Source organism: Toxorhynchites rutilus, chromosome 1, assembly GCF_029784135.1.
Source record: "Toxorhynchites rutilus septentrionalis strain SRP chromosome 1, ASM2978413v1, whole genome shotgun sequence".
NCBI lineage: Eukaryota > Metazoa > Arthropoda > Insecta > Diptera > Culicidae > Toxorhynchites > Toxorhynchites rutilus.
In genome coordinates this window covers 19,381,455-19,403,554 of record NC_073744.1, presented here as the reverse complement: position 1 = coordinate 19,403,554, position 22,100 = coordinate 19,381,455, and the positions used below count along the sequence as shown (strand labels likewise).

The window sequence follows — 22,100 nt, the reverse complement described above, 5'->3', positions numbered from 1 at the left end:
CATTGTCTCAACAAGACCAGTAAATGTTTGAAAGACCACTAACCGATCCCTGGTAGGAAGCATCAAAAGTTTGAGGCACGAGTCTTCAAATAAATCGTGTGAGTAATCCGTCAAAAATTTTAAGAATCCTCTCGATAGAAAGTTGAAGAAAAGTTGAAAAGAATCGCGTGTTACCTTACTCAAGCATTTTAGCATAATGTTCACCAATAAAATCATCATAAAACCCTTCAAATTGTTCTACACGAACCCATAATTGGCAGATAATTTCCTGATTTCAATAAATTGTATACAACTACTTTCGGTTAGTTTTGCACCTCTGTGACAAAAATATCCTAGATTGATCTTGTCACAGAATCACAAAGCATCCAAAATTCAATACCCCATTTGTCATGTTTCTTATTTGCAGATACTGTTGCATGATGGATTGACAGTGAATGCCATGGACTCATCTATACTCAATTGTCGATGAGGTGTATATAGCTCGCGAAATATTTTATTAGTATGATTTGCCAAGAAGTAAAATTTATCACAGGGATCATAATCTGGATGCCTTGATGGAGCCAAAGTACAGTTGTCAATCAAATGAAAGAATTTCAAAATTTTGTTGTTTTCAGTTACCATTGCATAATGGTCGAGGATGTGCATTTAACACTACTATACTCGCGCATTGGTCTGTCAGACCGAGAAATCAATAATTCGTTCATTTCTCAGAAAATATCAACACTACGACTTTGCGATTATCTCTAGTTTCGTTATTCGTCGTTCGTCATCGTTTAGCGTATCGCATGTGTTGGTACAAAGGGAACGTGTGCCACTTTTTTCACACTTTCGGTCTGACACACCGACACACTTTTTTGGACAAGTAACTTTTTTGGACAAGTAACTTTTTTCATATTCTAGTATTTTGTTGAATGAAATGTATAAATTAATGTTAGTGGCGTGGAATATTTATTGAATATAATGCATAAGATCATTACCGGACTAAAGGGTGTGTCACATCAAATTGCATCACGGAAAAAACGCTGTAGAAATTTAATTTTTAGGAATTATATCTTCAGCTCTCGCTTATAATCAGATAAGAGTGTATAGATCACGTTGGCCATGCTTCACTGTCAATTTTTCGTAAATTTGGAAAAAATGTCGTCGAACGGAAAAGAGCGTCGTGAATTAATCCTGTGCACTCATTTCGAGAATCCCGAATTGTCACATCGGGACATCGGTAAGATGCTGGGAATCGTCCAATCCACGGTCAGCAGAGTACTAAAAAGATACTTCAAGAACCTAACCATCGACCGGAAGGTGAAGAACGGCAAAAATGGATGCTCCGTCAGTGAAAAAGATCACAAGCGCGTAGTTAAGCAGTTTAGACGTGATCCGAGAAGTTCAGTCCGGGATGTCGCCAATAAGCTGAATTTGTCAAGTTCATTCGTCCAGCGGACCAAGCAGCGGGAGGGCCTGCGTACATACAAGGTTCAGAAGACTCCTAACTGCGACGAAAGGCAAAACATGGTGGGGAAGACGCGAGCCCGGAAGCTGTACACCGAAATGCTGACGAAGCCGCATTGCCTGGTAATGGACGACGAAACCTACGTCAAAGCGGACTTTCGTCAGCTGCCGGGCCTGTTGTTCTTCTCCGCAGAGGACAAATTCAGCGTTCCGGAGGAGATTGGCAAGCAGAAACTATCCAAGTTTTCCAAAAAGTACATGGTGTGGCAAGCGATCTGCTCTTGCGGAAAGCGGAGCGCCCCCTTCGTGATGACCGGCACGGTAAACGGGCAGGTTTACCTTAAGGAGTGCCTACAGAAGCGCTTACTACCACTATTGAAGCAGCACGAGGGCCCGACCATCTTCTGGCCGGATCTCGCTTCGTGCCACTATTCAAAGGACGTGTTGGAGTGGTACGAAGCCAACGGGGTCACCTTCGTGCCAAAGGAAATGAACCCGCTCAACGCGCCGGAGCTTCGCCCAATAGAGGAATATTGGGCGATTATGAAGCAGGCCCTCCGGTAGAACCTAAAAGTTGTCAAGTCGGAGGCGGACTTCAAGAGAAAATGGATTTCTGTTCAAAAAAAAAACAACAACCTGACGTTGTACAGAATCTTATGGACGGGGTAAAGAGGAAGGTGCGAGCATACGGGCTTGGGCTCAAAGTATGAAAGAAAAAAGAAAATGCCAAAAGTTGTTTAATAGTTTTTATTTTACTGTCTAAAATTTTCAAAAGGATCGGTTTACTGGGCGAATTTCTACAGCGTTTTTTCCGTGATGCAACTTGATGTGACACACCCTTTATTCTTATTTGATTTCAGCCCCTTTTGTAACTGGATTGAACGGATCCATATATTAACTATTTGTCGTTAGATTCATACGTTCAAAAGCAAAATATAAATGTTTGACTTTCGTATAGTTATTGGCTAAATATAATGGTCATACATATACACACTTGTGAAAGGATTTCACTTGTGGAAGAATTGTAAACAGTAAACTATAAACTAATTGGTGCCTTATGGAAATTTTTAACAGTTACAGTTTTATGGGATTTTTTTTTATAATGGACAATATAGACAAGAAAACAAGAAAAAGAAAAGGAAGTTCCTAGTTCATTTTATATCATCTTTTCATGGCACATCTAAAAAAGGCATTAATTCTTAGTTTACCTAGAATACAGAGACAAAGAATATGCAAACGTCATATTCCAGAACCTTTTTCATCTGGTAATTATCTAGAAGGTCGTTATACATTCTTCTCGTCGATGAAAGACCTGAAAAACACGCAACAACTGCATGAAATGTAAAAAATATGTTTGTTTCGAGCATGCAGTTATGCTATGTTCTGATTCTTACTTCAATGAAACCACAATCGATTAATACGTTTTTATGTTATTTTATAACTCTTTATACTTCCATGAGTTATATTCAGTTGCTTACTTTGAATTAATAATAGTGAAAAATTTGAATTTCGTTATTTGTGTTGGAGTATCTAAAATTACTCTGTTTTGAGAAGGCTGAATTAGATGACTATAAAAACATAATAAAGACGAAGAAAAATATTTTTTTGAGTTTTTTCATTCAATCATACCCTCTTCTTCAAATAAGTGCCAATAAAGCCTGAAAAATACACAATGGCAACATTACAGAGAAGTTCAATTTTCGGTCTGTGACACCGTGCGCGAGTATACGTGTTATGATTTTGCACGCGAGTACAGGAGGGTTAAGTGGAAATGAGCATTCAGAGTTTGACAGTTATTCTCTAGACAAAAACTGTCTTAGCCAAGTTGTTACATATGATAGAGCGCTCATTTTAATGTTAACAAAAATATAACTTTCGTATCTTTATAGATAGAGGTAAACATAGTTCGACAAAGTTATAGTCCCAGTTATTTGAGACACCTTTGTAAAACAAAGTTTTTCTCTATCTCTTAAAATAACCAATATAGCGCTTTTTTTCTAGTTATGTTAGGGTCACCATGAAAAAAAACTATTTTTTTGTTCTAACTTTTATATTTCAAATTTTACATGCCAACTGTCTTGGAAAAACTTTTAGAGCTTACTAATACAAACATTTTCTCTGTCTCTTAATATAACCAATATAGCTCCTTTTTCTTTAATTTATGTTAGGGTCACCATGAAAAAAAACTATTTTTTCGCTCTACCTTTAATATTTCAAATTTTACATGCAAACTGTCTTCGAAAGACTTTTAGAGCTTACTAATGCAAACATTTTGCGATGCAGAACTTGTGAATATCTCAACTTCACTCAAAGTTATTGATATTTCTTCCCAATAAATACGCTCTCTTCAACTGTTTGTCATTCTTTCTGGGGAAAACGTAAACAAAGTTTATTGGCAGTGGGTTTCCTTCAAAAAACTCATGATTTCAAATTTAATTTACTCAAACACGAAAAATAACATAGTTTTGAAAATCACATATTATATAGAGAGAAATCCGATCTTTCAAATTTGGTCAACAAAAATGTTTTATGTTTGTCCCAGAAAGAATGACAAACAAAAGAAAAGAGCGTGTTTTTTGGGAAGAAATATCAATAACTTTGAGTAAAGTTGAGATATTCACAAGTTCTGCATCGCAAAATGTTTGCATTAGTAAGCTCTAAAAGTCTTTCGAAGACAGTTTGCATGTAAAATTTGAAATATTAAAGGTAGAGCGAAAAAATAGTTTTTTTTTCATGGTGACCCTAACATAAATTAAAGAAAAAGGAGCTATATTGGTTATATTAAGAGACAGAGAAAAACTTTGTTTTACAAAGATGTCTCAACTAACTGGGACTATAACATTGTCGAACTATGTTTACCTCTATCTATAAAGATAAGAAAGTTAGATTTTTTATTTCATCGACAATTTTGGTCACCCTATTTTTGACAACATAAAAACGAGCGCTCTATCATGAGTAACAACTTTCTCTAAGACAGTTTAAGAGAATAACTGTCAAGCTCTAAATGCTAATTTTCTCTTAAATGCATCTCCTGGACCATTGTGCATTGTATTGAAAAGAGAAGGGGGAAAAACTGGGAACAATATTTAATGGGTTTTGCGTAATGATCAAGAGGGCATTTCGGAACAGGGAATTTTGTAAAATAATCGCTTGTATTGCAAAATTTTGAATTTTGAAATTCGATTAAAGAGCTCTGTTCTTGATTTTTCTCAAATAATACTTCATTACTGAATAATCACTTGCTGTCGAGTCAGCTTCAGAACAAATATTTGTCGAAAATATTGTAACTGAAAAAATAAATAAGGATGGCGAAATAAAATAACGCATTTTTGAATAAAAAACTCTAACCACTTTAGACAATTTTTGTAAACCGAGAAAATCTATGCCCCACTAGTGAAAACAGCTCAAATTCACACCATGAATGAATGTTATGGATTGATGTGTTGGTGCAACAGTCTCCTGGATCCAACTAAATCCCTCAATTTTGACAAAACGGTTAAAGCCATCGATAAAATGGATGAGCAATAAGCGATACAATCTAAATTTCTTCAATGTTTGAAATATAAATGTTTTTAATATGAATTTAAATTTTTGAGCAAGTTTTTTAACAGTGAATTTATAATGTTATTTTTCCTAGTTCATAGGTCATTAATATCCCATCAACTTTGTCGAACATTATATTTTGAGCAAACATCTGGATTCTGCGTTACGATTTTTTAAAACAAAGATCACTGGTTTTGAATACGCCCCCCTTTTTAAAAATCAGCTGTAATTTGAACTGGTCATATGACAATTAAAATTATGATTACAGGTAGTTTACATCATAAGTGCAAAGTTTCAAGAATAACGAAGAGGGTCGGGTCAGTGGCCAACTGATTTGGCGTGGCATTGCTCTATAACCTTTCGGTTTTTGGCGAAACGTTTATGAGGCATAATGTATCTCCATCTGACCAACACTGAACCAAAGGAGCCGCTTGTGACTTAGATCAATATGCGAGAGAATGGTAGTTTTTAGTTAACAATATGATTTCTCTTCAAATTTGTATCGCCTCTAAGCTGCAAATTAGTTTCCCTTGTGCATCCTCAAAATTACACCCCGGTTGATGGAATCAAAAGATTACACCAGTCACTGGCCATTGTGGATTCTACCATACGAGCCCGATCGTGATCCAATCTATCCGAACCAACAAAATTCGCATCGCGGTTACCCGTTCTGTCTCCGGTAAGCTCATCCTATCTCTTCTTCTGAAAAACAAAAAAAAAACAATGTGAAGCAATCGGGCGAAAAACCTTATCGCATTGGAACCATCTCAGCATATTTCCATGGTTACCAAAAGAAGCAGACGAACAGCGCACAGCAAAAATAAATGCTCGAGAAAAAAAAATCATAACGCCAGTTGCGGTTGTAAACCTGCTTGTCACCAGCTGATATGTTCTTTTTGGAACGCGCGACGGGCAGTGGGCGAGTGAGCTGGCGACATACGGGGGGTGGTGAGTGAGCTTTTACGTGCAATTCAAAGCTTTGATTGAAGCAGAGAATGCACCACCCACCAGAGTCAGTCAGTGCTGTGATTAGCGAGTCAACCATTCTCTGGGGTCAGGGGAAATGAGCTACCCGAGTGTGTGTCACTAATTATGCCGTCTTGGGTACTCACGAGAAGTGCATAGAATGGCGTGTTCTGGTAGTGGTGCGATTTACTGTGCTGGGGAGCCATCTTTGAAAGTTGCTCCTTTCTCTCCCCGTTTTTCGTGTTCTGTCTGTTTCTGTTTGATCAGCAGACGGATTGTGGGCTGCGCAGTCAACAGAGAAGTCAATTCTGAATTATTGTTGTAGTTGTGATACGGCAGCGTCAAAGTTCTGTACTTAGAATTGTGTCTATTGTCGATGGAACAGCTCTACGTGGGTGTGGGCTAGTTTGAAGTGACTGTTGGATTTATTCGCGTTATAATTGATGTCAACGGGAACCATATTCCGGAATCCGAACGAGTTTAGAAATTTCGTAATCTAATCGAGATCGACTTTTGCACTCTGCAACCCATACAGAATATACAGAAGAAACACTAATATCTGCCTTGTTCGAGAACTAATCGAGCAAATGGAACCAAATTTGCCGTATGGCGGTTTACGGGGGCAATAAAAGTTTCAGTGGTAATTGGACACTCCTCTCCCTCTCAAAGTGGGAAGGTTTGGGGATCGCATAACTCAAGAACTAATCAAGCAAACGGAAAAGAATTTGGCATTCGGAGGGCTTAGGGGGCAATGAATGTTTCAATGATGGTTCGACGTTTCTTCCCGCTCTTTTAAGGGTGGCTGCCATACAAATGAAACAAACCGCCCCCCCCTCCCTTCCGATATGGGAAAGGAGTTGCAATACTAGTTAAATTCAAAATTTTTGCATAACTCGGGAACCAATCAACCAAATGGAAGCAACATTCGAATGTGAGGATTTTACAGTACAACAAATATTCCTATTCCTATTCCTATGACACTCTTCACTTCTCCGGAAGGGGAAGGGGAGTCTCAAAAAATATCATACATATTTCAACCAACCATATTCGAACCAAACAAATGAAACAAATGAAAATTTCCGGAAAACACTGAAGGAAAATGGGAATTTCCATATGTTCTCCTTCTCATCGTGATAAGCGTTGTTTGTCCATTTTGTTTGTTTGATGTCTATATAAAATAAAATGGATCGTCAAATGTGTTTGTAAGCGCAAAACTCGAGAGAGGAATCGTCCGATTTGAGCTGTCTTCATTTTGTTATATTTTGATATCAGACATGTATTCCAAGAAACGAAAAAACGAAAAAACGAAAAAAGCGATTGAAGAGCCTTGAACGAGGAATTGTGAATATTATGCGAGGATATTATAATGAAGAGTTTTGGTAGAAGTACTAGGAAACTTATAGTAGAAGTAAATTATAGAGGGCCAATTAAAACGATGAACGTTCGTTTATTCAGAAAACGTGAATGTTTGAAAGTATTCACAACAAAAAATCCATTCTGGGCGAGACGAAGTTTGTCGGATCAGGTAATTTATACATATAAATGTTACGAGTTGAACATTAATAGTATTTTTCCAAATGAAACATAAAAAAAGTTTTAAAATTGTCCATTTTCGATGTATGGGGGATTTGTTGGAAATTGTAAAGGCTATTCATATATATTTTTTTTAGAATTCAAAAGAACGCATATTTTTGAGAAAATTTTAAAAATATTTAATTATCAATAAAAATTTTCTTCAAAAATTTGATAGATATTTTATTTTTGATTGTTATGAAAACTTAAATAAATTCTTATATTTTCACCAACAAATCAGAAGATGGGCACTTTTACAGGAGAAGATTTTTTCTAACAACAACTTTCTCATGTTTTCTTTGAAAAAAAATAAAATGGTAGGTTATATCTATGATATAACCGCAAGATTGACGTCAAACTACCATTCGCTTAGTAAGCATTTGTTTGATTTGTTTGTAGTGATTAAATTAGTAGTTGAATGAAACAATTTTCGAATTCAATTGAATTCAACATATTTGCTTTGTAAGTAAAGAGTTTGGACATTTTCATTGTAATAGATTATGTTCTTCGTTACAAGTAAATTTGATGATCGTCCTTCTACGTTTGATATGATGCCTAGGACTACCAAAAATATGTAAACGGAACAATTGTCAAACGATCATTGTATCTCACAATTCCCTATGAAACTGTTGCATCTCTCATACACTACGTTTCACAACTATAGAACCACTCATTTTGTCTGAGTTTCCAGAGATATGGAAGAAGTCGGTTGAATTGATGTATATGGTGTAGGATATAATAACTATCTTCATTTGTAAGCCTGGCCAAAGGATACTACTCGTTTAAGCTCTTCAAATTACCCATACTGCCATACTGCTTGTAAGCTGCGTCTACTATTCGTACGATCACTCCACATATGTTATGGATAGGATTTTGATCTGGTAAACAAGCTGACCAGTCCAGAATATGAAGCACTTGTTTACAAACCATGCCTTGACTTTCCGGATGCTATGAATTGATGCCAAATTACCCAATTATCACATTGTTTTTGATGTAAAAACAGAAGTAAATGATTCTGAAGTACTTCCTTGCACTTCTGACTGTTCATTCGTGTTTATGGTAAGCTATCTGTAAGCTTCTCCAAACCTTAAAAATTCCATCTCTAAAACTGTGGGTCCAAGAACTAATGTGGAAGCTAATCCCATGAGTTTCACTGTTTGGGGAGAACTTATCTGATAAAAAAAATCAACTTGAATAGAATTTTTTCATACTAGAAGGACTTACGGAACGTGTCATGTGAGTTTTCAACTCGTAACTTTGCAGACGGCAGTTTGATGGTTTAAGGGAAATATCTTCAAAAAGGCCTGGTTCAGATAGCTTTTCATCAACACGGATGCACAGTCAGAAGTGCAATGAAGTACTTCAGAATCATTTAGTGCTGTTTTAGCATCGAAAACAATGATATAATTGGCTAATTTGGCATCAATTCATAAAATCCAGAAAGTCAGGGCATGGTTTCATGAATAAGAGCTTCAGATTTTGGACTAGTCAGCTTGTTCACCAGATCGAAACCCTATCAGGAACTTATGAGGAGTGATCGTACGAATAGTAGATGCAGCTTATAAGCAGCATTAGTGATTTAAAGAGCTTAACCGAGCAGTATCCTCTGCGTAGAACTACAACATGGCGCAGCTTGGTCGTAACCACCCCAAATGGGATATTTTTACAGATTGAGAACTAAAGATGACCTAAGAATTAGACACTTATTGTAATTCATAATTCATGACGTTAATTTTGTATAAGAGTAAGAGTTTTTTCCATCTGGTTCTATAGTTACGAAACACTGGAATTTTAGTTTTTTGAATGTTTCGCGCCTGAACACAACAATAAACTACAAATGGCTGGGCTTATAAATGAAGATAGTCATTATATCCTACACCATATACTTCAAATCAACCGACTTCGTACATATCTGTGGAAACTCAGAAAAAAATGAGTGGTTCTATAGTTGTGGAACGCAGTGTATATACGTAGTTCTCAAATTTGCTTCATTTGATTGACGTCCAATATGCGAATCAATCGACGTTATCGCAACAAATGGTTATCAGCACTTTACTTCAAAATCATCAAACGGTATGCGTAGAAATTCAGAGAGCAGGCATATCTTCCAATGCGGTCTTGAATTTCTGCTTTTTATACTTTAGAGGCTTTAAACTTTAAAGTGTGTTCGCCTCTAGTATCTGATGACGATTTTCCCAGGCTCCTCGGTTCAGAAGTACGTGTTAGGGAAATATATTCTGCACAAAGACAAGTGAGTACAAAACAACTCGCAGCTCGCATATATTTTCAAAGCGGATTCCCTCAGGCATCTTTGTTTAGAAGTCTGTGTTGGAGAAACCGTAAATCGGGCCAATCAAAACATGGCAGTTAGGATGTTTAGATAACGCTTGACATTTCGCAGTTATTCAATTGTTTATCTCATGAAAAATGATATTTTATTCGTTGTGATAATGCGTAGAAATATTTCCTATTAATTGATGCAAACATTTATTAAAAGTCTCAAGTTTATTGAGAGGGTTGAGATAAATAAATCATAAGTCTATTGCACTCTGAGCTCCCACCACCCGCATTCTCACAAACGTTTATTCATTCCGTTCAAAAGCCTCATTTGAAGTTACGACAACGACAGCAACTGTCAATCGCCGCCATCAATGTCAAACGTTTCGATGCAATTCGAACAACCTTCCGAACCATTTTCATCCCCTCTCCGCCGACAGTTCGTTGTGCTTTTCCCCAACATTCACAGCGGGAGATGCTGTGACAGTAATTGTACACGGTATATCCGTCTTCTCCACCCGCCGCCGTGGGGACACTTTCACGTAGCCCCGAAAGCGCCGAAGCGCTCTTCTTGCTCTAGCTGATGGTCGCACCAAAACAGAGCACAAAGCTTCCTCTCCCAAAAACCAACGCTGCTACCGAAAGCGCGTTGTAACGCACGCGGATCCGCCGCCACCACATTCCAATGCAACCGTGTCGCCAGAATGCACCCACACAACACCCCCGCCCTCACCTTTTCATTACCCTCCCGCTGGTGAGCAGCAGGAAACTCACAGAGAGGGCATGATATTGAGCGAAGGGGAAGCAATTCTCAACCCAACTCAGTCATATCCCATTTTGCGACTGCCAGACTCTCCAGCTCGCGGACAGACTGAAAGCTGACTACGAGATTCGTTCCGAGTGCAGTTGAGCTTTGTAACCCGATGCAGAACGACGGTGAAGACTGCTACTGCTACGGTTCTTACGGTATCAGTCCCGGGAACAACTGATTCTGTGTGCTTCTACACCACACTCCTTCCATAGTCTGGCTCTTGGTTGGGGGAAAAAATCTAAAACGGGAATTCTTTCCCAAAAACCCACCCCCCAATCAAACGTGCGTTGTGTTGGTCCCGCAGCAGAGCAAGTGTTGTGGCGCTTTCGGTGAATCTCGGTGCAGTGCAAAAAAGGGGCAGGAATTTCGCCCGGAATTTGCCGCATTGGGAGCCCAATGGGAAGAAGAGGAAGAAGAACGGAAACGGAAGAGTTGAATAGTGTGTGAATTTCCCGACGACACGGGAGAAAGAAGAATGGAAAATTCGACCAAATGTCGACTAAAGGTGATTCACGAGCAGCAAGGATCTCTGCTGTTTTCCGAAAGATCGGCAAAGTGTTTCCCGAGGATTACGTGATTGCTTGACTTGAGTGCTGGGAATTGGAATCCGTTCCGTGGAGCGTGAAGCGAGGAAGGACGCGACGACGTCAAGAGTGTGTGTTTGAATAAGTGTGTAATACGAAAAGGTGAAACAAATGCGAGAAAAAAAAATATTTTCCTGTTTTCTCCGACGAGGGAAGTGTGGAGGATGGAAGGAAACTGAAGTATTCATGAACTTGAATCTGATAAAAAATTTAGCAACACTCAACTCGCGAGACGGTGGAAAGTGGATAGCGCACAAAACATACAATTTACATCAGAATTAGAATTTTCCCGTCTTCATCACGGAAAACGCTGTGAAGTGCGAGTGAGTGAAAGAGGATAATCGAGGAAAAAAATGCAGAGTGAAGGGTGGAAAGAGATGGAGCGCACGGAGCGAAATCCAAGGATATTACTTCACTGAAGACGTAAGAAACAGAACGCGAAAAGCTGCTCGTTTCTTGTCAAGGATTTTTCTATCGATTTCTGGCGCTCTCCTCTGTTCTGTGGCGTTCTGGTGGACTTGCTGCTTGGGAGAAGTGTCCTGAAAATCTACCCAACGAATACTCGGTGATGGTGTGAGTGAGAGAACGAGCGAACGAATGAGTGACTGACACAGTCAATGCAGACTGAGATGTTTGCCATTGCCATTAGAGTAATTTTCGGCCCGTCGATGAGTGGTCGAATGGTGTAATGGACCAATACAGTTGCGATGGTGTTCTCGGATTTGAAGCTTTACAACCACTAGTACTATTACTACCAGTTTTGTGTGGAATAATATTACGAACATTGCTTGTCAAACTAGCTGACTGACTGAATGAATGACGGATTGACTGGCACGGAATGTTGGCTTTCGAAAATAACTTCTGTTGTACATATTGGGTTCGGGTTGAGGTTTACGAAAATGTTTTTTCGAAGGTATTGTTTTATTATTTGTGTAATTGATTTAATTTCAAAGACAGACAATTGATTGATAGGAAAAATAGGCTTCGGATTTCGATGTGATTGCCATTTGTTCGATTATTTCGAATATAATCCAATTCAAATAAATTTGGGTTAGAATACAGTACTTCAGAATATGATTTTTCGAATAAGTCGATCAATTTATTCATGCCTTTCTTTCTTTCAAATGGTTCTAGATCCATGATTTTTTTTTTCGTTCTAATAAGCATGTTTTTTCTTGTTGAGTGTTGAGCAATTTTAAGTATTTTTTTTCCTGAGCAATTGTTGAGTAATTTTAATACTCGAAGTGATATTTTTTTTTTGGCTGGTTCAGTTGTATAGTTGTTTGACCAGGAATCCGGTACACTTGTATAGAACTTATTTTCAATATAATAATGATGATCCCACCTCATTCCCCTACGAAGGTTTAAACTGGACAAGTTATCTTGAAGATAATTAAATACAGGGTCTTTCAGATTGAACGCTCACGCAAGAAAATCGAATAGCTCCTTATAATTTTTTTTTCGCTCCGTCGATCCGCCGCTTCGGGGCGATAATATTCGGCTACTCGTTCAGTGTGAACGGATGATTTTTAGTGTCAAGATGTACAATTTACAAGAACGTGTATTTTTAGTGAAATCGTATTGTTCTAGCAACCGAAGCCTCGATGAAAATTTGTCCTCTTATGGTAAGAATTTCAACATTTCTCGTCGTCGATTACTTCCTCTGGGGGTACGTGAAGGACCGTTAATAAGCAAACAAAATTTGGAGGAACTTAAAGAAGAAAAAAATCGGATTTTCAACAGCATCGAAGTCGTAATGTTAGAGTTGTACATGAAGAATTTTGTTCACCCTTTAAAACTCGTTATCTAAAAAGGGTTACATGGTTACATCGAAAATGTCCTCAAATAAACTGTATTTTAATTTTTTTTAAATAAAAATCGGTTCACTTTTGTAGAAGTTATTAAAATTTGTTGCGTGAGCGTTTAATCTGAAAGACTCTGTATTTCTTACAATTTTTCTGTGTTTGTTCTGCAAATTAAGATCCAAACGCTTATAGAATCATCTTTTTATTATATCCTTAAATTTTAGTTTCTTGGATTGTGCGGGCACTACGTCGCTGCCAGCACTTTCATTTTCGAAAATACGCACTTTCCTACAGGCCACACGTTACGATTGACATTTCCCTTTCTCGCAAGATATTGTCATAACAACAAAAATCATTTTTCGCACGACACGAATAAGATAGAGCTGAAGGAAAATTAAATTACATTTGTTGGAGGATATTCAGGATTTAATTATTTCGAAGACCAAAATGTAAGTTTGTTACAAATATCATTACTGTAATTTGTTAAAATAAATTTAAATTACAACTTTTGAGCTACACCAATTAAAACGGTTTGCTGAAAAGGGGTCCGAAAATTGTACACCTGTCCCAACATGGATCGTTAAATTTGATGTTTCATTAGAGATAGAAACAAAGACTTGATGATAAGATTTGGTTGAAGGGGTGACACCAAAACCGCACGCCCCGGGTCACGCAACGCCACTGCTTATTAAGGGAGTAGTACACTATGGAAACTTTTTTTTTCCAAAATATTTATTTTTAGGCTTATATGGCGTTATATATATATAAGGCTCATATGGCGTTAGCCTCACGGGGCCGGGAGTTCAATACTTTGACAATTTTTCTTATTATCTATGTTAGTAATATGTAACCGATTGCGGTCGCGGTTGGCTCGAGGTTAGTATTACAAGTGTTTTCGTAATTGGGATGTTGCTGTCTCCAATGCTCTGTACGTGTGCCCGACACGGGATACTTCCTATTGGGATGCAGCTGACCATTAATCAGCAACGCCCCCCTAGTATGTACCCTATATCTAGCGTGGTGCGTCTTCTCGACTCGAGGAATCCAGGATAGAATGGTCACTAGCCGGCGCAATCATCAGCTCGTGTAGAGTTGTCATGAGCGGTACAACCTTTGGCTCTTGTTGAATGATCAGTGGACTGCACAACCTTTGGCCCGTGTGTCTGTAAACAGTGTGTGTATGTATTGCCGCGACTAAGTAAAAGTTTATCGATCGGATAGGAGGGATATGAAACGGGGACACAACGAAGGAAACATCATTAAACGTTGACATCGGCCTTTCTGAGGAACAGGTATAGATGAAGCAGAAGATCAGGATCACGGCTACCTAAGATATCCCGGACGGGGATCTCCGATTGTCTGCCTTGTGCTCCCAGTGCTCTAGAGAGCTGAGAGCGAGCAGTATGGAACCGGATACACGACCAGACAACATGCTCGATGTCGTGGTAGCCATCGCCACAATCACAAAGATTGTTTGCTGCGAGCCCAATGCGATAGAGATGCGCGTTTAGGTTGTAGTGATTGGACATAAGCCGAGATATCACGCGAATGAAATTACGACCTACATTCAATCCCTTGAACCATGCCCTCGTCGAGACCTTAGGGATAATCGTGTGTAACCAACGACCGAACTCATCTCCACTCCACATGCGCTGCCAACTTACGAGCGTGTACTGACGAGGAATGTGGAAAATTCATTATAAGCAATTTGCCTTTCAAAAAGAGTGCCTTCTAAAGCGCCCACTTTAGCTAGCGAGTCCGCTTTCTCATTCCCCGGAATCGAGCAATGAGAGGGAACCCATGCTAAGGTAATCGTGAATAATTTTTCGACCAAAACACTCAATAGTTGTCTTATTATTGTTAGGAAATAAGATGAGCGTTTATCAACCTTCATTGAGCGGATTGCCTCTAATGAGCTGAGACTGTCTAAAAAAATAAAATAGTGGTCGATGGGCAATGTTTCAATGATCCCCAGTGCATAGTATATCGCACCCAGTTCAGCGACATACACGGAACAAGGATCTTTGAGTTTGAAAGAGGCACTGGAATTTTCATTGAAGATGCCGAAGCCAGTGGACCCGTTTATGAATGAACCGTCAGTAAAGAACATTTTATCAGATCTAGCTATGCCCCCAAATTCTGCCGAAAATATCGGCGGAATAGAATCGGAGCGTAGGTGATCTGGGATTCCATGGATTTTTTGTCGCATGGACAGATAAAAAATGACAGAGGAATTGCAGAAGTATGGGAAGCAAACTTGGTTGGAGATGCCTGGTGAAGGGTGCACGTCGTGTGTAAGGTACTCATGGTATAAAGACATAAAACTTGACTGAGGAGTCAGTTGGAGTAGATTTTCGAAGTTATCAATCACCAATGGATTCATGATCTTGCAACGGATGAGAAATCTGTAGGATAATTCTGTGAACCGAAGAGTAAGCGGGGGTACTCCTGCCAAGACTTCGAGACTCATCGTATGTGTCGAATGCAAACACCCCATTGCTATACGCAAGCAACGATATTGTATTCTCTCCAGCTTGAGAATATGAATCCTGGCAGCTGATCGGAAGCAAAAACTGCCATATTCTAACACTGATAATATCGTTGTTTTGTATAACTGAATGAGGTCTCCTGGATGGGCACCCCACCATGTTCCGGTTATTGTTTGGAGAAAATTTATTCTTTGCTGGCATTTCTGTTTCAAATACGCAATGTGTATTCCCCATGGAAACTTGAAAAAAATAAAAAAAATCCGGCCTCAAACTTTCCCTGGGATGTCTTTTCTACTGTAGTTTTTGTCTCAGCTTTGTCCGATGCTCTGTTCCAAAATTACAAGTCAATAAGTGAACCTAAGTCTTTGCGTAAGGGGTGCGTTTTTCTCAAAAATCAATTTTGCAAACTAGTGGAAGTTCTACCTTCGGACCGGTCCATCCGATTTTATGAAATAGTTTTTCCCAGATTCTCCACTAAATTTCCTGTCATCGCATGTAGATTTTTTTTGATATATTGAAGAAGAAAATTTTGGTGAATGTTTTTGTCTCGATTTTTGAGGCAAAACGCTATTTTTTGTATAAATAATGTCGCCACTTCCTCAAAAATCCATATTTTGAAAAAATCCTACATACTATAACAGTAAATATATCCAAGATTACGTGAAAAAATCATTGGTTGAAATCGATCCACTAGAACAAGTTGTAGAACTCCCACCAGTTTACAAGGTTTTGCAAGGGTTCAACAAACCGGTTACGGTTATTACATCTCGATGCTGGTACCAAATCTAGGCTTTTCAAAACGTTGGTTTTTACGCGTTTTATCTACTGTGATTTAATTTGTAGTAACACAACGGCAACTTCTTTGAATTTGTTGCGAGTAGCTCTGAATGCTAGTCTACGATATGTTAATAATTTATCGAGATACTCTAGAGCAGAGACTCTCAAAATGTTTTGGGCAAGAGACCCCTTTTCCGGAATGAAGTGATACCATCGACCCCTATGGCTAAAATTCTTATAAATTCAAAAACTTTGCAGTTAGTTTCGTAAGCAAACTTAACATTATTTTCTCATTAATAAATAGAATATCAAATGTAACTAATAATAATTAACTCTCTAAGACCCAAATTTTCATTTGTTTGAAAAATGATTGTCTGAATTCCCATTCCACTTTTATTTTGAATTTCCGACTTTCAACATAAAATAGTCCTAGCAGAAAGCTTCCAGCATAAAACCAATGTGTATTTGTGATAGATGAAAATGATTGAAAATTCTAAAGAAGTTCTAGTGAGAGAGAACATTGGAAATAATGTCTGAAAAATTTGTAAAGAAAATCCGTGAAGCCCGTCTAAAGTTGGGTTGTAATACAAAATACAAATATAATACTTTCTACAAAAATATTGGTCATTCTTATAAAAAGTTGGTTCACGTAACACAATTTATACAGTAGAAAACCCACATCGAGAATCGCTGCTGGTGAGTATCACACCTACAAAATACGTTGATAGGATGATCGTTCTGGCAATTCTTGGAATACAGATCATGTCTAACTTTGCACAAAATAATTACCTCAAGCTGATATTCCAACCTTCGTGATTTTTCAGGACGTTTTGGCAAATTTCCTGACAGGCACTCAATTTTGCTTGATTTTTTCGGATTCTTGTACTTCTTACTTTATCAGCATGAAAATTATCCGTAAAAAATATGCTGGATTCCCTGACAAAGTTTTCCTGGTTGGAAATCAGAACTGTCGTAATCAGAGATGCCAATATTTCTGATTTTTCAAGATTTCCCAGGCTATTTGGCACGTTCCATGATTTGCCTGATTTAACTGCAATGATCCTGATTTTTCTTCCCTTTTGTACTTTTTACTTCATCAAAATAAAAATTATTGTAACAATGTTTTTCTATTACGTACATTTCCGGTACACATCCGAAACGGAAAAGGTCAATTTCATTAACAAATGTTATTTTAAGAGAGCATTTACCTGAAAAGTTCATTATGATTTTCGCTTCACAATGACAAAACACAAAGCTCAATGCCGTCTCACTCTCTCTCCAAAATCTTACTTCAAGGATGACATCTTTACATACGTTCTTTTAAGGGTTTTACAAGATATAAATGATTTTAACATTAGGTTAAATTTTTGAGTAAAAATTTTTAACGGTGTGTTTAAAATGTAACTTTTCCTAAATAGTTCAATAATGTCCCGACAACTTTGCCGTGAATCATATTTTAATCGGATGTTTGGATTTTGAGTTACGATTTAAAAAAAACAATTCTGCATACACCCTTCTAAAAATCGTTAATAATTGAAATTGCTCATATGATAATGAAAATTGTTACTTGAGGTACAGTGGTGGAAAAAAAATAGGTGCCAAGGAAACTTTTCAGTAAATTTGATGGTAAATGGTAAATAAACGGCTTACTTTATAATTTTACATATCAATTTTATTGTTTAAACGTAATTTATCAATTACAAAATATTGGATCAATAAAGAAAGGCACTAAAATATTTCTCAATATTCACATTTTCGGTGGAAAAAATAGTGTTTAGTCGGAAATCCATTACTTTTCAATACAACTTCGCAACGTCTTGACAGAGAAACGACAAGCTTCTAGCATGTTTCTACCGGAATAGCGTACCAAACTTTTTGAATCGCGTTCCACAAATCATCCCGGGTGTTGTGTTTCATATTCGCGACTTTTCTCTTATTCCAAAGATTTCCGGAGGTCCGGAGACTATTGTTTATTGTTATTGGTCCGAACTATTGTTTCATCATTTTCGAGATGTGTATAGGATCATTATCCTGTTGAAATCTCCATTTTAATGGCATTCCTTCCTCTGCGTTACTTCATTCAAGATGCCAAGGTATTTATTTCGTGTCATAATAGACTTTATCCAAAAAAGAGATCCAACGCCATGCCATGAAAAGCATCCCCATACCATACTGCAACTCCTGCCAAGCTTGATGGTCTTCTTCGTGTATTTTGGAGAGAACACGCTACTTCTGGGACGTCTAACATAATGTCGGCTACCTGCACCGAATAAATTTACTTTGAGATTCTCCAGATGATGTTTAGCGAATACTAGTCTTTTTTAACGATTTCTTTCCGATACGAGAGAAGTTTTCCTGGCAGCACGAACACGGTATTTACAATCAATCAAGCCGTTCCGGATTGTTCAAGTTGTCACTTCCGGTCCAAGTTCCGTTTCCGTTTCCGTTTCCGATATTTCGAGGAATTACCCATATTCTGTGAGCAGCCGATGGTTGCTGCTATTTCAATCAAAGTTTTAAATTAATATCGCAGTTTTTACGTAGGATTACGTCTTTCGGGAACATATTGGGGTACAAATTGAAAATCGAAAATCGAGCGCACCGTGAAAATTGTCCAATTTCAAATGCTTATTGTTCAGTGATTTCATGATGGATTGATGAGATTTTTGCGTCAATCTATTTCAGCACTCCATAACAATTTTTTACATTGAATGAAATAATATATGTCATGAAACTAACTATCGAACAATTGAAGAATCTCAACCCCTATCCTAACAGAAATACCCACTTCTGATAGGTCGAAATTGACGACATATGCGGCGGGTCCCAAACAGAGACATCAAAACCAAGCTGCCTAGGGGAAATTAGCATTGCAGATACATGAAAGTAGGAGGAGATTTTTTTTCCCACCGACATGAGAATTCAAATCAATGTTGTCTGGGAGAAATCAGCATGTACATACCCTCGATAGTTTAACTAACGACGCGCACAAATGGATAGTGCTCATTGTAACTAGCGTGGGCATTGCTGATTGCATACGTGCTGGCGAATAAGTTGAGAGCGATGAAAAAGTGTTTTTTTATTCCAATAAGAATCTTTTGAGTGAAGAATGATGTTTCAATGAACTGAATAGAACTTATGCTTGATAGAATATAAATAAAATTTAAATTTGGAACTTTTATGTTGGTTGCTTCATAAAACTTTTAGCACAACTGTAAGTGTAAAATTGTGTATGGTAGCTATTGTGTTAAAATGACTTGAAATATGAAACGATTTTTTTTCTCCCATGGAAAGTTCATGCGACGAGGAAAATTGGAAAAATGAAGGAATATTCGAAAAAGTGATTTCACATATGCTCTACATACGTATTGAGTGCTGTTAGCATTGAGGCATGTAGCATCGTGTTCCGTTGGGTTTAAAGTGAAAAGGAAATGGGTTGAATAAATACTCAGAAAATAAAAAGTTATGAATGAATATATTTAATATATTAAAAATATATTATTCTATACTAAAGTAACACTTTGTTTCTGGTGAGAAAAATTGGGTTCGATAATGAAAATTATCTTATATTGCTTTGATGAGCTTTTTTTCTTTATTTCATCCATACATAACACAGGCGCCATCTCGTCCAGGACCACAGAGGGCGGCTTTGGTACGTGATACGCACCATCTAATCTATCATTATCACTCGGTTATGGACACTGGTGAAGTGAACAAACAATACCTAACAACCAGACAAAACTGGGTGAACTGGGTGCGATATATTACGCATTAGGGATCATTGAAACATTGCCCATCGACCACTATTCTATTTTTTCAGACAGTCTCAGCTCAATAGAGGCAATCCGCTCAATGAAAGTTGATAAACGCTCATCTTATTTCCTAACAAGAATAAGACATCTATTGAGTGTTTTGGTCGAAAAATTATTCAAGATTACCTTAGCATGGGTTCCCTCTCATTGCTCGATTCCGGGGAATGAGAAAGCGGACTCGCTAGCTAAGGTGGGCGCTTTAGAAGGCACTCTTTTTGAAAGGCAAATTGCTTATAATGAATTTTTCACATTCCTCGTCAGTACACGCTCGTAAGTTGGCAGCGCATGTGGAGTGGAGATGAGTTCGGTCGTTGGTTACACACGATTATCCCTAAGGTCTCGACGAGGGCATGGTTCAAGGGATTGAATGTAGGTCGTGATTTCATTCGCGTGATATCTCGGCTTATGTCCAATCACTACAACCTAAACGCGCATCTCTATCGCATTGGGCTCGCAGCAAACAATCTTTGTGATTGTGGCGATGGCTACCACGACATCGAGCATGTTGTCTGGTCGTGTATCCGGTTCCATACTGCTCGCTCTCAGCTCTCTAGAGCACTGGGAGCACAAGGCAGACAATCGAAGATCCCCGTCCGGGATATCTTAGGTAGCCGTGATCCTGATCTTCTGCTTCATCTATACCTGTTCCTCAGAAAGGCCGATGTCAACGTTTAATGATGTTTCCTTCGTTGTGTCCCTCCTATCCGATCGATAAACTTTTACTTAGTCGCGGCAATACATACACACACTCTTTACAGACACACGGGCCAAAGGTTGTGCAGTCCACTGATCATTCAACAAGAGCCAAAGGTTGTACCGCTCATGACAACTCTACACGAGCTGATGATTGCGCCGGCTAGTGACCATTCTATCCTGGATTCCTCGAGAAGACGCACCACGCTAGATATGGGGTACAGACTAGGGGGGCGTTGCTGATTAATGGTCAGCTGCATCCCAATAGGAAGTATCCCGTGTCGGGCACAGGTACAGATCATTGAAGACAGCAACATCACAATTACGAAAACACTTGTAATACTAACCTCGAACCAACCGCGAGTAATCGGTTACATACATAGTTATAAGGCAAACATTGTCGAAATATTGAACTCCCGGCCCCGTCAGGTTGACGCCATATGAGCCTTAATAAAAATATATATTTTGGATAAAAAAAAAAACCAGACAAAACGGAGCCAAATCATTATCGAAGAGTTTAATAATGTAATTCTTCAAACGTATCCAAAATCAGCGTGCAGCAGATAGTCTAACGGAATCCTACGTCAACTATGCGGTCGTGTCTTGGACACAACCCTCCTGTGACTTTTTTAATCATCCATCTTTCATCAGGACTTCAATGTTACCACGACCCACATTTTTTGTAAACAAAAAGCAACAGCTCATGAAATATTAGTATATCAGTACAAACTTACTTTTTTCATGTACAGAAAACCGTAAGTCAATAACCAATTTGTTTTAAAAGTCACGTCACGATGTATAGTATGGTAAAACACCTATTATTTTTTCCACTCAAATACTGGTCAATGAAAGTTTATTTTCGCTCACGGTCAAAATAATATGAATTTTGACAGATAGCATTGTTCCATTAATTGTTTATGATATAAACAATCTCACACAGAGATGGCGTTTTAATATGCATTATATATGATAGGTTATAATTCAGATGACATTATAAGGAATGCTTACACCTATTATTTTTTCCACCACTGTACTGCCCTTCTACGCATAGTTGTCCCATGTTATCTTTTGACAATTTTCACTTTTCTTCATAAAACGATGTTTTTATGCCTAGTCTACCGGAGAAACACAAAAAAGGTTATAGTTTGTTCCCAGATTTTTTAAAAACAACATCAAGCTCAATTGTCCCATGTTGATATTCTATTCCTAACTGTCCCACCATATATTTTTTGTAGATCCATATCGAATAAATCGGTTCAAGTACAAGAATTTTATGTCATGCTCTCAGCAAGGCTAATGTACTCATTTCTGGTTTGGAAGAACGA

At 38.1% G+C, this 22,100-nt stretch overlaps 1 protein-coding gene across 15 annotated transcripts in view; it reads left to right on the top strand.

Moving 5' to 3' along the window:
- The first annotated feature begins 10,718 nt into the window (after positions 1-10,718).
- Positions 10,719-22,100, top strand: part of LOC129762599 (neurexin-1) — a 257,329-nt gene continuing 245,947 nt past the window's right edge. For 14 of the 15 annotated variants that reach the window (XM_055761038.1, XM_055761121.1, XM_055761136.1 and 11 more), the window contains exon 1: positions 10,719-11,301. The gene's annotated coding sequence lies outside the window, so the exon portion shown is untranslated. The remainder of the gene's footprint in view (positions 11,302-22,100) is intronic. The other variant, XM_055761047.1, reaches the window with a different exon arrangement.